Raw genomic sequence first — 13,568 nt, forward strand, 5'->3', positions numbered from 1 at the left:
TTACTGGTTTTGGGGTTGATTATTTTTTGCAAAAAGAAGGCACAGTGATGGGGGGCTACTTTTGCCCCCTTGCTGTTATTTTTATGGCATTTTTTTGAGAATAGATTTATTCTACAGATTTTTTGCAAAGAATATTATTTTGTTTAAGCGTTACATCGATGATTTAATTTTTATACATGGGGGAATTTGCATGAGTTTTCTGTATTTATTGATCAGGTAAACCAGAATGAATTGGGATTGCAGTTTACTTTTACTGCGGATAGAATTAATAAATAATTTCTGGATGTGGAATTTAATATCAATGAAGATTTGAAGGTAGAACATAAACCCCATGTTAAGCATACTGCAGTTCATTTTTTTTTTTTTTTTTTTTTTTACAGGCCAGTATCATGCACCCATCACATATTATGGGAGCATTGCCTATGGGTGAATTTAAAAGGATTTATGAGAATACTTCTGATAAGAATTTGGTGTAAGAACAGGTCATGAAGGTGGAATGGAAATTGTTGCAAAGGGGTTATTCTAGTGTTAACTTGAAAAAAAGCTAAGGACAGTGTGTTAAAGGTGGAGGACAGCAGCTGTGGTGGAAGACATAATAGTTATGATGGTTTTAAAAGGCATCATTCAGATCAGGAAACTGGTAGGTAGGACAAAGTATTTTTTTGTTACCAGAAGTTCCCCATTTTCTGATATTTTGAGGAGGTCATTGAAAGATTTGTGGCCAGTGGTATGTGAAGATGAGCAACTAAAGCATTTGCTCTCTTCACATGTTACATTTTAGGGTCTATATCATATACTTGAAGAGGTGTTCCATCAAACCTCTTCATCAACATGTAATCAGTGAAGTCACTAAACTGCTAACATTCACATCAGTGATTTCTTCCCCTGGGAAAGAAATTGCTTGGCCATCAACGTTACTTTTCCCTTTTCTCCACTGTAGTATAATCTCAGAGTTCTCCACTGTAGTATAATCTCAGAGTTGGCATATTTAGTTAGGGGGGTGTGGGGTGCACAGCACTCCACGTTGTAGGGTGTGGGGGGCACAGCCCCCCACTTTGTTTGAAGTGGTGTGTCTATGTTTTGAGGTCAAGCACTTTCCCAGGGAAAGAAATCACTGTTGTGAACATTTGCTGTTTAGTGACTTATTTAGTATTTGTCAAAGAACGCCTCTTCGAGGATTTAATACAGACCCTACATTTTCTTATCAGGGGTAATTAAATTTAAGGGAGTTGTTAGGTTTTAAGAAGGTTTCCTTCCAGGGGGCTAATATGGGTTCCTTCCCTTGTGGAATATGTAAAGTATGTTCTAGGATTAAGAACATTTCAGGTAGAAATATTAATGGTAAATTATTTTGTTCCATGGGAAGGTTTTCACATGTTTCTTGTAGGATGGTTTATATTGTAGCATGTGGGTGTACTCCTGTGAGGTTGTATGTTGGACAGACAAAACATATGGTAAAAGTTAGAATTTTTGAACATCTGGGACATATTAGAAATAGGAATTTGGATAGCCCAGTAGCTGAACACATGAGGATTCTGATGTTCGCTTCTTTAGTGTTGGCTACACCTTTTCTTGCTAGGGGTGAGGATTTTTTAGCTAGTTTGTTAAAAATGGAAAGTAGGTTTGTTCTAAATTATACTACTTTAAAACCTAAAGGTATGAATCTAGATGTGAATTTAAATGCATAATATTGTATATATGATGTTCTGTAACACTGTATATGGTAAAAAAAATTACCCTTTTTAAGGGTATGTTTGTTTAAAACAGGTTCTTGTAGATTATTGGGTGATGAGATGATTGTTTAATTGAATCAGTTTGATATAAAATGGGAATGGCTGGTGGATTATGTTATTTCTTGAAGGCTGTTTGCAGAAGTACTTGAAGCACCATTAAAAGTTGGACTTTGTTTCCAGCGACTGCCTCCTGAGTGTATTTTTTTGATATTTCGTGTTGCTGTGTTTGGATTTGTCCTACCAATTATCTACCTGCTCTTACTCTACCTTCCTACACATCCATTACACTTGTGACTCCTATACCATAACCCTCTCAAACAACTTTACTGTCCTGTTTCTTTTTACCCAAATTCCCAACTTCCATTTAATCTTCTAGCACCATTCCCAATTATCTTTCTCTGTCCTATATTGTTTTGCTCTATATTCATTAATAGTCACACACCCCCAACAGCACCCATCTATTCTATATTGCATCTTCTTTTCCCAAATAAACCCTCACTTCTTCCTATTTTACCTACACTTTCAAACTCAAGCCTTTTAAATACTCCTATTCCTCACATTCCAGAGAAGATATTAGGACCAACTTTACCGTGATAGAAAATATTTTTTCCTACCTACTGTCTAGCAGCATTCAGACTTTCTATACCCTGCAACTTTTTTTCTTCTTGAACCCTAAATTCCTCACTGCCCATCAATTATAACATTCAGATCCCATTAATCATGCTGCTACTCAGCTTTTCCTCTAGTCTCCTGCTACTTGGTCATCTTTCATCCTACCATGACTCGATAATAGTGCTAGGACTGAAAAGAAATGACCGCATTGAATCCTCTAGACAGGGAAACATTCCTGCGATGGTCCCCTGTAGTAGATGGAAGTAGTAGTCCACAAAAATCATAAAAACTGATTGGCCAAAAAAGAGCCATAATGATTGTGTGGACTATTAAGGATCAGAAAGACATTACATATGGTTACTATTATGCAAGGAGGCAATAATTTCCTGACTGAAGATATACAAAGACTGAGGAAGACATTAGAAAAATACTTGCACAAGAAAAAACTGTCAAAAGCTTGAAATGCAAATTTGTGTTCATTGACGCAGATTCACATAAAATAGTATATACACCAAGCAATCTAGGGCCATTTGGAAAAAGAAAAGACTAAGTGTGAAAATACAGAATAAAATCTAGAAAAAAAGAAATATTGGACATGGGAAAGAAAGATATCATATGGTGCAATATTTATGCAAAGGAGATAAATAAATACAAAAATGCAGCCCCAAAGATATTTGAAGAGAAATGCAAGCAAAGGCACCCAGATATGAAAAATTTCACAATACAAAAAAAAAAATAAGATCCCAAAGAGATAATGTAGAACGGATGATTAGTAAAGTAGAAGTTACGGAACACCTGCGAAGAGAAGGATTTAGTGTAGAAAGTCGAACCAGTAATATGATAGCGTGACAGAACAATGATTACTCTAAGGAGAAACAGGAGGAGCAGGAGACATATGAAAAAATATGGCCATGGGAAAGAAAATGATTTAATACTGTGCAATACTTATGCAAAGGAGAAAGCAAAATTAATCAATACAAAGAGCGGCACCAAAGATATCTGAGGAAAAATACAGGCAAAGGCATCTGTATTTGGAAAAGTTTGCAATACAAAAATAACAAAACAGAGGAAAAGTAGAAAAGGAAGATTACCAATGAAGAAGTTAAAGAAATAGAAACTGAAGTTATAGATTACCTATGAAGCAAAAGGATTTAGTATAGAAAAATCTAACTCTGGTAACAACAGCAGGAAAGAATAAGGAATCCCCAAATTAAAGAGGAACTAGTGGAGCGGGAAACAACTGATCAGTTGCCATATGAAGATAATTTGGAGCCTTCAGAAGGAATATCAGTATAAAAAGTTCAGTTGGAGCTGCACAGCAAAGGAAGTAACGGGAAAATGGCATCTCTGGCTCAATGTTGTGGAGTGACAGGCCAGTGAATTCACTTGTGAAAGATCAACAGACGAGACACAATGAAACTGAAGAGCATATGGCACAGAAAGATGCTCAAACTTTCTGTAGCATGTCCCCAGGAAATGGAGAACAAAGAATGTGCCCTCAGTTTAGGAGAAATTGATCAAAGGGAAGAGTTGTTTGATTTAAGATAGATATTCATATTAAGATCAATGAAAGAAATAGTAAGTCAAGAAGACCCAAAATGTTAAAAGTCTGATAAAATAAACACAGTAATCAGGACTGTTAGAAAGTTATGCAATATAGCAGAAGTAAATAGGATATATTACTGTGCAGCTAAACTGACAGATTAAGTCTTACCACAAAGACAGAGAGCAGTAAGGGAAAGGAAGGGGAGAAATCAAATGCCACTGAGGAATTATCAAAGAGCGAAAACTATAAAGCAATTAAGGCAAGAAGCATCACCATTGGAAGAGTATAGAAGAGGCAACAGATCAACAAAAATACTCAGAGATTTGATAAAAGCAGTGTGCAGTATCAGAACACATCAGGATCTATTGTACACTATAGAAAATAAACAAAATATCAGCACAGGCAAAAAATTACAAGATATACAGATAAAATATAAAAGTAATTTATGACCCATAAAGTTTTATAGGGAACTGGGAAACAAGTGAATCTTTCATGATGATATCTTCCATCAAAATCTCGTCTCTAAGGAAAATACTGCGGCACATCTAGTGGGAAACTAGATCGATTTGACAGCCATCCTTGACTGATAAAGTGGTTGAACTTCTGGAGAATTGGATCTGAAGCAGTGTGAGTTCTAAGCTCAAGACATGTAGAAGAAAATTTCCTCACTTCCATGACTTCAAAATAAGGTGTCTCGTTTTCATGCTGTTCAGTGGTTTTACTGGGTGATCTGGATAAAGTATCAGCAAAATGAAGATTCCCTTTTGTGTAAACCAAGTGAAAATTGTACTTTTGCAATTTCAACATCATGCATTGCAATCTCACAGGAGCTGTGTGCATTTGCTTTTTCAAAATAGTAACCAAAGGTTGGTGATCTGTCTGAATTTGAATCAGTCAGCCATAAATATAATCATGGAACTTCAAACAATTCCCCCGAGCTCTTTGTCAATCTGAGCATACTGCACCTCTGTTTGGGTGTCGAGTTCTGGATGCAGAGGCAACTGGTCTAGCCTCTTGAAGAATAATTGCACCAAGACCAAACATCGAGGCATCACAGGAAAGAGTTTCAGGTTTGTGAGCATCAACTAAGTGGGTGGGGTGGACTGGCAATTTTCTGTTTCAGGACACCGAATGCTCTTTAGTGTTGTTCCAATCAGGACCAAGTTACATTTTTGCATGTCAGCTCTCAGTGGTGCTAAAAGCTCACTCAAACCTGGAATGAACTTGCCCAAATAGTTGACCATGCCAAGAAAACTATGTAGGGACATGACACTGTCTGGAGAAATCATCTCAAGAATTGCAGCTTGAAGGATCTGGTCATAAGCATGAACTAGTAAACAAATGACCCACAAGTAGCTTCTTGCAGCCTGAATTTACATCTCTGAGGATTCAGCTCAAGATTGATTTCACAAGCACATTCCAGAACTTTCTGCAAGTTTGCTATTATATTCAACTTCACCATTGCCTCCTACAAGAATACCTACTATTATAGCACATGGATAGCCAGAAAAAGATTTGTTCCATCGGACATTGAAAGATATCACTGACAGAACTTACCCCAAATGGGATTCACAAAAATCTGTACCTTCTAAATGGTTACTGAAAGTGGCTAGCAATGAAGATTTTCGGTCAAGCAAAATCTGCCAAAATGAACTTTTTCCATCCAAGACAGAAAACAGTGGCATTTCGCATAACAGCAACAACTTCTTTGACTGTACACATTGAATGATGTAGTTTTAGTGCTTTGTTCAAATCTCTTAGATCAATACATATTCTAATACGCTTCAGATACCCATACCCCCTCTACTTGCAATTTAAGCTACAAACCTACAATTAATAGGCCAACTAACTCTCTCCTAGTCTGTCATCTCAATATTAGAAGCATTAATAACAAGGTACATGAATTGCATGCACTTCTGGATGTCCACTCCCCTGAGAGTCTCTGTTTATCTGAAACCTGGTTAAAACCTAACACTAAAGACAATGAAGCGTTACCACCTAGGTACAACATACACAGGCTGGATCGTGCTTCAAGGAAGGGGGGTGGGGTAGCTGTACTCTATAAATCTGAGTTGAATGTCACCATAGATGTAATACAAAAACCTCAGATTAATAACTCAGAGATTCTTGCCACCAAATTGCAACTTAATAAAAATAAATGCATTAATATCATCTGTATGTACATTCTCCAGGTAACAATATATCTATATTTGAAGATATCCTGCACTGGCTATCATGTCACTACCCCCAAGAAACCCTACTACTTGGAGACTAACATAGACTGGGGCACCTGTTCCTCAGAATCCCCAACCACCCATATTAACCTGCATGCATTTACACAAATTATATCCACCCCTACCAGGATAGGTAAACCCAACCAAAGAGAAAGTATACTTTACTGGGTACTCAGTCACCCCCAACTGTACACTTCTGGTACCCTCCTTGATGGTCTAAGCGATCACCTTCTCACATATGTAATTAAGCACAAAACCATTAATTCCCAACAACCCTTACTCAGAAAGGTTAGAAACAATAAAAACTTTGACCCTGCCAAATTCCAACAAGAACTAAACTCATGTAATTGATCTATTAAAGAAGAAGAAGAGTTTTTTGTCAGAAGAAGGTGTTTTCGTGGTGTTATCCTGAATAGTTAATTTTTGCTGTAATTGATCTATTCTAAAACACCTCCCCTTAGAGGAAGCAGCAGCATACTTCAACAAATTCCTTGAGATCCTTGATTTGCATGCACCTGTTCGTTCAAAGAGAGCCAAGGCAAAAACTGTGCCATGGCTTTCTAAAGAGTCTAAACTCAAAATTACCCTTAGAAACAAAGCATGGGCTTTATGGCATTCTTCTAAAGACCCTGAAGATCACACTAAATACAGGCAATCCAGGAACGAAACCAAAAAATCAATTTTACAAGACAAAAAACAATACTTCTGTAATTTACAGACAGTAAATCAAAATAACCCTCAGAAGTTTTGGGCAGGTTTAAATAATCTACTACATCCTGGACAAACTTCAACCCCAATCCCTGCTGCTACTATTGATAAAACCCCTGAAGATGTTTGATAGTTTTAACCAATTCTTTACTGAGACAATTCAAGCCCTAGCTAGCCAACTACCTCCTAGCTCCCCTGTTCCTGAAAGTAGCACCCCTAGAAACCTACTCATGTTCAGCTTCCAACCAGTCACCACTTCACTTATCCGTACCTTGATCAAAAAATTAAAACCCACTACACTTTCTGCTGATCAACTCCCTGCCGAGTACCTACAAAAATCAGCTGATGCTATTGCTTACCCCGTCTTAATACTAATCAATCGAACCATAGTAGAAGCTAAAATTCTCACCATCTGGAAAATATCCCATGTAATCCCACTTCACAAAGAAGACAGCTCTACTGAATTCTCCACTTATAGGTCAATAGCTATACTCTCTCCACTTGCAAAGATTATGGAAAAATGTATTCATAGACAACTCGTGCACCACCTAATCCAGAATCACCTTATGGCAGACACTCAGCATGTCTTCCATCCTCATCACAGCACTACTTCAGCCCTCCTAGCCTTTACCAACACCATAAACCATAATCGCAACAATAATTATATATCCTCAGCCCTCTTCTTGGATCTTTCCAAGGCATTCAGTATGGTTGATCACCATCTTTTAATCCACACCCTGCAAACATTCTGTCTAGATACTGGAGCCCTTCAATGGTTTCAATCCTACCTGAATGGTCGACAGCAGGCTGTCGTCTGGCAGAACAAACTCTCTAATCTTCTATCCAACACCCTTGGAGTACCACAAGGCTATATACTAGGGCCCTTGCTCTTCTCCATCTTCATTAACAACCTTTATACTGTCATCCCAAAAGTCTATGATTCTAATTTGCTCAGCCACATCTCCAGCAGAGTTATGGTCAGCTACCCAGACTACATTTAATACAATAGAAAACTGGCTTTCTGAACATTGTCTGATCCTAAATCCCAAAAAAACTAAAATGCTGTTATTTTCACCAACACGTAGGTCTACGGCTTTCACCTTTACCATAAAACCAAATGATGGCACAATAATCTCCCCTGACCCCTCTACAAAACTATTAGGTGTCATCATAGACCATCTAAAATTTGAACTACATGTTAACCAAACTATCAAAACCATTAATAAAAAACTAGGGTCACTTTACATAATAAAAGCCTTCCTAACCACTCCAGCTAAAATTGCCATAACTCACTCTCACCTTCTTTCAACCCTTCTGTATACATCCCCTCTACTCTCGAATTTAAACAAGACTGTCCTTAAACTCTCAATTTGCTACAACCACATTGCCAGGTTTGCCACTGGGCTGCCTTTTAGGACACATCATTGCATCAATCTAAATCACCTTGGGTGGCTTGAACTACCCAGCCTAATCCAGTATAACCAACTGATTATGGCCTATAAAATCTTCTATAATCCGGACAATACTCCTGCACTTAAAATTATCATCACTCCCTATAACAATCCTAGACCGCTTCGATCCTCTAACAAACTACTAATTCAGACTAGCAAAATTAATAACACAGCTGGTGATTCTCTCTTTGCAAACTCTAAGTAGATTCTGGAACTCTTCCAGCCGATATAACCTTACTTTCCACCTTAGGTCAATTTAAAACTAGACTCAAACAACATTTGTCACTTAACTGGCTATGTCAATGTATCAAGCTTGGCTAACTCTCTCTAGAATGTGTAAAAATCTGTTAACCAGTTTACAGTGTAATTTAATTTAATCCTGACTTGTGCTCAGGAGTAACTGTAACCTGTGGAACTTGTTTAACTTGCTTACTTATGTAATCTCTATAAATAGTCTGTAATATGTAATGCTGTATCTGCTTACCCTTGGAGCTTTTCTCCCCGGGCCACTGCTGAAAATGGGCATGCATCCAGTCAGACTATCCCGGTCAACAAATGTAAAATAAAATAAAATAAATAAAAAAAAAAATAATATCATCTGACCTTTTCTTATGAGCTATCACCATGGAAGATACCCATTCATTTGGTTCATCCAGTGAACAAATTACTCCTAGCCACACCATTCTGTCTAGCTCAACTTCAACTCTGCCTTGCAGGGCTACTGGAACTTTCTGTGCTAGTCTGATGACTGGGCTTACATCATGATCTAACTTCATGGAGTACACAACTGGGAGTTTGCCTAATTTGTCTTCAGAAATCAGCATAGTCAGACAAAATAATTTGTGCAAAATTTTCATTGTTGCGTGTGCTTACATGGTAAACTTCTACATTAAATGAAAGCAGTCCCATTTTCAAACTGTCTGATGCCTAACAAATCACTACATGTGCCTCTTGACCATGTAAAATTGCAAGTCATAGCTGTTCCCAGCAGAATAACATGAAAGCACTACTGAGCCTTCGGTTTGAATTTCTTCACGACCATAAGCAACAAGCTTCGCACACTTTGCCAGATCAAGCTTCTCACCAGCTTTTACCTCAGCAAATATTTCTGCTGACATAACATTGCATTTTGAACCAGTAACAACCTTGAGCTCTACAGGTTTCCCATTACGTCAACCTTGAGCTCTACAAGTCTCCCATTAATCAAAACAGTACAAAACACTTCATTATTTGCCCACAAATCTACTGCATTGACTGTTTCAACAAGCACAGACACACCATCAACATAAAAAGCTTTCTAGATGATCAACTTGCCTCTTCAAATGCCCTCTTTTAATAAAAGTACGTGCCACTTTAGATTTACAGAACTTTCTGAAATTCCACTTTTTTTTTTTTTTTTTTTTAAACTTGTGTGGCACTGCTGCTCAATAGCTAAGCACTTCTGTCTCTTGGGCTCATGGCCATCTCCACAATTACGACAGCTAACTATGAGGCTAGTTAATGGTTTTACTGAGTCACCCCTCTGTTTACCAAGTGTGCCCTAGGTTTTAATGTAGCTGCCCTGGATTTTGCTGAAGTAACCATGCCCTTAGGCCTATCTTTTAACCTCATGCTGCATGCTATCATCATTAGCACTGGAAGGCGCAGCAAGCATACTTTTCTGATTTGTAAGAATATTTGTGTGCTTTAATGTGAGCTTATATATCTGACAAATCTCTATGTCCTTACTCAAAGTTAAATCATTATCTCAAAGCAAAATCTTTCTCCCTGTATCATCTTTAATACCACATGCCTATGAACATCGCTTAGATCACCAAATCTGCACGTGTTTGCCTTGTTTCTCAAATCAGTTATATGTGCTGCACAAGTTTCAACAGGCTTTTGATCTCATGTAAAATGTGTCTTTCCATTGTAATATTCATTTGGGGGTTACATATTTCTTTAAATTTATGTTTTAGGTACTCAGGGTCCTCCCACATTTCAGTCAGTACCACAATACGGCGACCTTCCCCCTCCCCTACATACACAGCTGGGGCATACAGAAATGAGCACACCCTTTCAGTGGCTTCTGAACCAGTCAAATTAAGCAGAATAAATGCCTTTGTACATGTCTTTATCAGAAAAAGCAACCTGTATGAAAATATTGTACTCTTGCTCAAACACTCTCCAGTTTTCTGCCATGCCAACAAATTGCTTTTAGCCACAGTACAGACCAAGCCCTTGTAATTATGTTTAAATACACCAGGTACATGAAAAACATTCAACTGCACAGTAATGGCTTTGAAATGACCATATTCAACAAAATAACTGTACTGTAATGTAATACTGCAGGCATTTGCGAACACCTTACAGGTTTTGGATATTTTGAAATGCTATCAATATGAAAAAGCACATTAGCAAAAAATTTGGTCATTTTTCCATTTTTTATACATTTTGTGTAATTTGGAAGTTATTTCAAGCATTTTTGTAAGCACGGAGTACTTTTATTAATAAATTGTAAGTTCACTTTGTTTGAATAGAAAGTCATTTTGAATGCTAATTTTATATTCATTGAGTAAAAAATAATTGAAACAAGTTTTAGTATCTGGAATTATCTTTCTGACCTATTTGCGAGTTGCTTGAGCATTGGATGATTCACTTCTGAATATTCAAAACCATGAGGCACACAGTCACAGTTTGAGGAAGTTTTACTTTCGATCCCATTCTGACACCATGTTGCTGGTCTTCTGTATTCAAATAAGGCAACAAGGCTTAGGTGTTCATTTAAGTCATTTATTATACACAAGCACATCAGGATGGAGGAGAGGAACATGAAACTAACTGACCAACTACTACACACACACGCACACACATATGCTTTCACTTAGGCTGATCACTCAAAATGGCACTCTACCTTTCACATGCTCAGTACGTATATGTAAGTGCCCATAGACAATGGCTCCTAAAAGTACACAACACAGTTTCAATTTCTGTGGCAGTTACTATAGATTGAAGTTAAGAAAAGCTCCTAAATGGAAAACCTCAGTATTAGATGCAGTACCCAAGTTCAGGCTAAACGTATTAACATCTTTACATGAAGATTTAGCAATGACTAAGAACTATTTATATGCACAACCCAGACAGACACAAGCCTGATTAACAGTAAAAACAATACTCCTACTTAAGAGCAAACGTGAAAGCTATCCTAAAAACTATAGACCAATAACTTGGCTTCCGATGATGCATAAACTATACAATGGAACTGATGGTGACCGTTTTTAGTCATTTAGAAGAAAAGTCAATCATAGCATTGAAAAGAATGGTAAAAAAAAGTCACGTGGAAAAAAAGGATCATTTGTTGTTAAATAAGTCAGAATGAAGAACTGTAAAAAGAAGAATCTTAAGTATGGCATGGATAGAAAACAAAATACCATCTGGCAGTATCCCACATTTATGAATAAAAGAGAGTACTTAGAAATGTACACTGTAAGATACACCTTACACTGATCGATTACATTACAGTGATAATGAAACAGTGGCAAACCACTTTGTGGTTACGCCATGATAAGGGACAATTTATTCCAGGGATTATAAATTCAAAGGGGGATATTCCAAGATGAGCGTCACCACTGCTCTTTAGTCTGGTCTTTAACCCATTAAGCTATCTACTTAACAGATTAGGTCATGGCTTCAATTTGGCTGCCAGAAAGCAACAAAGTGTAAAGATTTATCTTTTTGTGGACGATTTAAAACTGAAAGCACAACTACAAGTGGTCAAAACTTTCTCAGGTGATATAAGAATGTCATTTGGTCTTGATAAATTTGCAAAAGCAACCTTTAAAGCAGGAAAACTGCAACACCAAGAAAATATCAATCTGGAGCAGGAACGTGATATGAAAACTTGAGCAAGGAGGAATGGATACATTTTTGGGAATCGAAGGATAAACAATAAAACATGGACAAATGCAAATAAAACATAGTAAGGAATATTTTAGAAGACTAAAATTAATACTGAAAACAACTCTGGCATCTAGGAACAAAGTCCAAGCTATAAAGCTATTTGCTCTTCCTGTCATAACTTGCAGTTTTGGAGTGATTGACTGGCCCCAAAAGATATTGGATCAGTTAAACAGGAAAACAAGAAAAATGCTTCATGCTCATCAAATGTTTTTAAAAAAAAAAATATCAGTGTTTACCAAGATTATATATTCCCCATTCTGAACGAGGTATGGGCATTCTCGAAATTGATTACATCTATAGATCTGCAGTCATAGGACTGCATACATATCTGCTGGCCTCACGAGATCCAAATATAGTGAAAGTTTTAAAACATTAGGCGAATAAAGTCTAAGATTACTTCCCTGCTTAGTTTAGCAGAAGCATATTGGTGTCAAGCAGGAATGGAAATCAAACCAGCAGTAAAACAATCAGGCAGCAACTGTGTCAAAAAACAAAAAGAATGTAAGACGAAGGATCAAATGAGAAGGCAAGAAATGTGGAAAATGCATAAATATATTGTAGATGCAAACACAGAAAACTCTTGGAACAACCTCATGTCAATCAGGACCAAATGCAGGAATGGCTAAGGAGAGAAATTTAACCAAAAGATTAAATGTTAATATTGGCAGCCCAGGACAGTGGACTAAGTACACTTTGGTTTATAAAGTCCATTGAACATGTAGGAGAGACAGACAAATGCAGGTTTTATAAGGCAGACTTAAAACAGTCACAAGTTTTGCTGGGTATGATACACTAATGGCAGGAAGACTGTATACTGAAAGGCATAATAATGTGTTAAAGACTGTTGCACTGGGGATTGTGCAAACCTTATAATATTTAACTGCCACAAGCAAAGAACACTATAGCATTCATCCAGCATAAAAATGTTTCATGTTAACATTTTAAGAACCAGTTGCTAGATGGTTCAGTTCATATGAACTATGAATGGCTTTTGATTTGTTGTTTGTTATTGTTATTGTGCTTTACATCAATGTTTTAGTGGTACCACAGTCTGTTTTATTAAGTACATGATCAGATTTTTATAGACTGTGATCACACTCTGTAGTTTTACATCTAGATTAATAGCACTGTTGGCCATTATGAGGTGATTTTGATGGAATTAAAGTATACATTGAGTGTCTGAGAATTTTAATGTATATGCTAATGTGTTTTAGAAAATTAGTAACATTATAACCATATCCATAACCAATTTAACCATGCTCAGCATCAGCTGACAATATTCCTTCCACTTTTCTTCTACTAGCAGCTGACTCTCTTGCTCTCCCTGTATCTATCCTAATTAAAT

The sequence above is a fragment of the Protopterus annectens genome, chromosome 9.part0, assembly GCF_019279795.1.
Source record: "Protopterus annectens isolate FY-2018-M chromosome 9.part0, PAN1.0, whole genome shotgun sequence".
Lineage (NCBI taxonomy): Eukaryota > Metazoa > Chordata > Ceratodontiformes > Protopteridae > Protopterus > Protopterus annectens.